This window comes from Dendropsophus ebraccatus, chromosome 3, assembly GCF_027789765.1.
Source record: "Dendropsophus ebraccatus isolate aDenEbr1 chromosome 3, aDenEbr1.pat, whole genome shotgun sequence".
In the NCBI taxonomy this organism is placed as follows: domain Eukaryota; kingdom Metazoa; phylum Chordata; class Amphibia; order Anura; family Hylidae; genus Dendropsophus; species Dendropsophus ebraccatus.
Genome location: NC_091456.1, coordinates 162424219 through 162430379, shown reverse-complemented (window position 1 = coordinate 162430379; position 6161 = coordinate 162424219).

The following is a 6161-nucleotide window of genomic DNA, read 5'->3' as shown; positions in this document are numbered from 1 at the left end:
CTGGGGGACTACAACTCCCAGCAGTATACATACAGGTGAAATAAGCTATCACTATCTGATGGTGTATATAACACGGAGCCTGTAAGGTAGTGTACTTGTGTTCTCCAGCAAAATTATGCTGGGAGTTTAAGTTCTGCAAGAGCCGCAGGTGAAGGGTTTGTTCACATGGCGTTTTACATGCAGATTGTGCTAGTTTTTCAGAATCAGACCACAACAGGTCATTGTCTAGGTTACCAACCACTATATATATATATATATATATATATATATTTATTTATTACAGGTGGGAAACTGTCATCAGTGAGAGGGAAAGAGCGACATATTAGGGGGAGACAAATTTCCTAAATGACGATATTTGCAAAAAGATCTAAGGGTGGGTTCACATGTAACGGAATTGCAGCTGATTTCAAGCTCCAAGTTCGCAGCGAAATCCGTTGCGTTTCCCCTCCCGCCACTTTCAATAGGATTACATACTCGCAGTGGAATCCGCTGCGAGTATGTAAGTGGCAGCCCCATTAACCCCCCGTGGCCCAGTGCATACATTACCTGCTCCACACTCCGCTTTGCTTCGCGGGGTCCTGACGTTAGGACATCCTGCTCAACCAATTGGTGCACTGCCCCGCAAGCATGTATTCTGAATGGGAAGGGGAAAGTGAAATGCTGCCAAAAACTCCTGACAGTGGCTTATCTCCCTGAGAACAAAAGGACTAGGCTAATTCAATGGTTAAAGGGGTACTCCAGTTAAAAGCTTTTTCTTTCAAATTAACTAGTGGCAGAGATTTGTAATTTACTTCCATTTAAAAACTCCAGTCTACTGCTCTGGACAGTTCCTGTCATGGACAGAGGTGGCAACAGAGAGCACTGTGTCAGACTGGAGAGAATACATCACTTTCTGCAGGACATACAGCAGCTGATAAGAACTGGAAGACTGGAGAGTTTTAAACAGAAACAAATTACAAATCTCTGGCACTTTCTGACACTAGTTGATTTAAAAGAACATTTTTAGCTGGAGTACCCATTTAATCCTCTCCTCCCTGTCATCTGTTAGGAAGGAGTCAGGAGGTCCCCATATACATTATTTGTCTGCGGCACCTTCAGCTGATGTGTATGGCCAGCTGAGCGTGCATGTTTCTAGAGATCTACCTAATATGTATGTGGGTAATATGTATGGTCACATTAATAATTCCATGCCAGTGCCCTACAGAGAGTCCCTGCTAATACCAGGCTCAGTTTTATGTACATTATATCACTGTATAACAAAATGTATCTCAGTTCTCCTCTGTCCTGTGGGATCCAGGCTCGTAGTAGAAGGCCAAGTTCACACATTCTTGCATTAGTGAGGCAAGAGGCAACATCAAGGAAACATCTGATATCTGCGGCAGAGACTGTAGTCAGATGCATCCATGTTGTTCAAAGGCCACAGCTTTATGTTAATGATTACGCAGAGAAGTGTTCAGATGTCCAAACCGATTATCTCCAACAATTAGTTATAAACATGGACTAAACAAGGCCAAGTGGACATGGATGGGGTTATCCAAGATTGCAATATACATAGGTGCTTTCTTCCAGATACAGCACCAACCATGTCCTCAGTTTGTGATACTGCAACTTATGGTGCGTTTACACAGGCAGATTTATCTGACAGATTTTTGAAGCCAAAGCCAGGAACAGACCATAAACAAGGAACGGGTCATAAAGGAAAGACTTAGATTTCTCCTCTTTTCAAATCCATTCCTGGTTTTGGCTTCCAAAATCTGTCAGATAAATCTGCCTGTGTAAACGCACCACAAGTTAAAATGAAGTGAATGGAGCTGTAACACCATATACAACCTGAGGGCAACTGTGACACTGGTTTAGGAAAAAAAACAGCTATGTTTATCCTAATCCTGGAGAACCCCTTTTTAAAGGGGTTATCCAGCGCTACAAAAACTTTCTTCCAGAGACAGCCCCACTCCTGTCTCTAGCTTGGGTGGGGTTTTGCTCTTCAGTTCCATTGAAGTGAATGGATTTATTGCAAACCGCACCTGAACTGGAGACAAGAGTCGTGTTGTCTCTGAAAGAAAGTGGCCATGTTTTTGTAGCACTGGATAACCCCTTTAACCCCTTAGCGACCCATGACGTATCTGATACGTCATGGTGCCGCTCGGGGTGTTCAGAGCGGGGTCCCACCGCGCTCTGAACGGCGCTGATCTCGGCTGACACGTGCAGCCGGGCAGTGCCTCTATTAGCCGGCGCGGGTCCCGTTGCCGCGCCGGCTAATTAAGCCTCTAAGTGCAGCTGTCAAACCTGACAGCTGCACTTAGAGGCACTGCGCCGCACGTCCCTGGTGTCTAGTGGGACGGATCTCCCCCCACGCTGATCCCGGCTCGGCAATAGATTGCTATGGCCTGCAGCAGGCCATAGTAATCTATGACCGATCTAATCGATCTTTGCTGTGTATATACACAGCATTGATCTCTATGAGAGATCAGTGCTGTCTATATACAAGTCCCCCAGGGGGGCTTCTAGTTACAGTAAAAAAAAAAGGAAAAAAGTGTTTTTATTAATAAAAAATCCCCTCCCCTAATAAAAGTCCAAATCACCCCCCTTTTCCCATTTTATAAATATAAATTAATAAATAAATAAATAAACATATTTAGTATCGCCGCGCGCGTAATCGCCCGAACTATTAATTAATCACATTCCTGATCTCGTACGGTAAACGGCGTCAGCGCAAAAAAATTCCAAAGTGCAAAATTGCGCATTTTTGGTCGCATCAAATCCAGAAAAAATGTAATAAAAAACGATCAAAAAGTCGTATATGCGCAATCAAGGTACCGATAGAAAGAACACATCATGGCGCAAAAACTGACACCTGACACAGCCCCATAGACCAAAGGATAAAAGCGCTATAAGCCTGGGAATGGAGCGATTTTAAGGAACGTATATTTGTTAACAATGGTTTGAATTTTTTACAGGCCATCCGATACAATATAAGTTATACATGTTATATATCATAGTAATCGTAACGACTTGAGGAACATGCATAACAAGTCAGTTTTACCATAGGACGGACGGCGTAAATGCAAAACTCCCCGAAATCAAAACAAATTCGTTTTTTTTTCAATTTGACAGCGCAAATGATTTTTTTCCGGTTTCGCAGCATATTTTATGGGAAAATAATGCCTGTCATTGCAAAGTACAATTGGTTTCGCAAAAAATAAGCGCTCATATACGTCTCTAGGTGAAAAAATGCAAGCGCTATGGACTTTTAAACTTAAAATGGAATAAGCAAAAGCGCAAAAACGAAAATAGGCTTTGACCTTAAGGGGTTAAAGTCTTTGTAAGCAGTTCATTCCCTGATCAGATCCCAGTAATGCTGCCCCCTTTAGCCAGGCACGCCCTATGCAGCCAGTAATTATGGCCCAGTAGCCAGTTTTGCCCCCTGTAGCTAGGTATGGCCCGTGTAGTTAGGTATGCTCCCCTAGCCAGAGGGAACGTCTGATGACATGTTCCCTTTAAACTCGCTATGCCTGCAGCTACCACTAGAGGGAGTTAAGGGGCCTTTGATCAATTGCCATTATAATCTTACAACAACAATATTAATAATAATAATTATAATAATATTTATTTATTTGTATAATATTTAGTTTTATCTTCTTCTAGTAGTGACTGCAGGCATCCAGAATTTTGTCATCTAATTCAATGTCCTAAAGGGAAACATTAATATAGCAACCGTCCCAGAATTGTAGTTATTTAAAGGATAAAAAATGAAATGATCACTATACTTTATGGTTTCCATTTACATAAGGAAATGTTTTGCAGAGTGTCACTATATATGTTATATACAAGGGTACCGGAATTAGGCTTCCCCAACTGAGGGATTATTAGGGCGTTCTGCTGCTTTAATTTACATTAAAATCAGACAACAGGCATATCAGATAATGTACTTTTCATTTATTAAAGGGGCACTCTGGTGATTTTTTTTTTCTTCAAATCAACTGGTGTCAAGAATTTATACAGCTTTGTAATTTACTTCTATTTAAAAAATCTTCCATTACTTATTAGCTGCAGTCTGACACAGTGCTCTCTGCTGCCACCTCTGTCTGTGACAGGAACTGTCCAGAGCAGTAGCAAATCCCTATAAAAAAACAATTCCTGCTCTGGACACTTCCTGACACGGACAGAGGTGGCAGCAGAGAGCATCATGTCACACTGGAAAGAATACACCACTTCCTGCAGAACATTCAGCAGATGATAAGTACTGCAAAAACCTAAATAGAAGTAAATTACAAGTCTATATAACTTTTTGACAAGTTGATTTGAAAGAAAAAAAAATGTTGGCATACCCCTTAGTATAAAATATCTCCAGTAGGTGGTGCTGTAGCAGTAACAGTATTTTATTTGCATACATTGTATATAGCCTCGTCTGATGACACAGGCCAACAAAAAAACAACTTTTTTTATGTTTCTTTGATGAAAATATGCAAATATTACTAATTTTGGGCCGAGAAACTCAAATATACCCACAGAATTGTTTAATTAGCTCTCGTTTTTTAGATACACGCCATGGAAGTATGTGCTGTAGGTAGCGAGAAGCATTCATTACAAGAGTATATATTGTGGTAAATACTTGAAATCAAAGTATTTTAGGAGTGATACCTTTATTGGCCAACATAAAATTGTTAGAGCTGTGAGCTTTCGGGATTCACAAGATTACAAGAGTATATATTGTGCATTAATATTGTGCATTAATTATATTGTGCATTAATTACAAGAGTATATATTGTGGTAAATACTTGAAATCAAAGTATTTTAGGAGTGATACCTTTATTGGCCAACATAAAATTGTTAGAGCTGTGAGCTTTCGGGATTCACAAGATCCCTTCATCAGACAAGTTCACAAATGAATGACTTAACTCTGGAAGTGACCTTTGAGGACCATAACCTTTAAATCTGTTATTCCATGGTCCAGTCCTGAGAAACGTTGGCCTACAGGGGTGTTGAGACTTCTTTTTATTGTATGTCTATGTAAGTTCATTCTAGTTTGTAGTTTCTGTTTTGTTTCCCCAATGTAAATCCCTGTGGGGCATCGTGTACACTTTATCATGTAGACCACATTGGAGGATGTACATAGATCCTAAAAAAGATTGCTGCTGAACTACAACCAATATTCCAGAGGGACAACAGACTGAAAGAGATTTTCCCAGAATTACCTCTTCTTTCATTCAAACAACCCCCGAATTTGAGAAACCTCCTTGTAAAAAGCGCTCTGACATCAACAACAGAGACTGGCACCTTCCCCTGCAACAACAGAAAATGCAGCACATGTCCCCACATATTACAAACAAACACAATCCGCATCCCCAACACACAGCGGGACTACACAATCACCAATGCTTTCCCATGTACATCCTCCAATGTCATCTACATGATAAAGTGTACACGATGCCCCACAGGGATTTACATTGGGGAAACAAAACAGAAACTACAAACTAGAATGAACTTACATACAATAAGAAGTCTCAACACCCCTGTAGGCCAACATTTCTCAGGACTGGACCATAGAACAACAGATTTAAAGGTTATGGTCCTCAAAGGTCACTTCCAGAGTGACAGAGAGAGGAAAGTGTGGGAATTCAAATTGATAAAAACATTCCAGTCATTAACACATGGATTAAACCTGGCACCTGGATATATGACCCACTACATGGACACACTCCACAGATAAGACTGAACTGACCAACAATCTTGGACTTCTAAATAAGCTTTAATTTACAAAGTCCTTTTTATTTCCCTGGCTTATCTATGTGATGTATATACCCCCCCCCCCCATTCACAGATGTCTCTCCCTTCTTGCTTGTAACATCCCTAAAATGTTGTGCTGTTTCTGTAAGTCATTCATTTGTGAACTTGTCTGACGAAGGGATCTTGTGAATCCCGAAAGCTCACAGCTCTAACAATTTTTTGTTGGCCAATAAAGGTATCACTCCTAAAATACTTTGATTTCAAGTATTTACCACGATATGGATTTTTCTGGCTAACACGGAACATACTGTACATTTTTTTATTACAAGAGTATAAATTGCACACAAATGTCATGTCCAAACTTGAAATATTTCACGGTGAATGTTTAAAATAGCACAAAATAGCAAGAACACAATACATTAATTGAACACAAC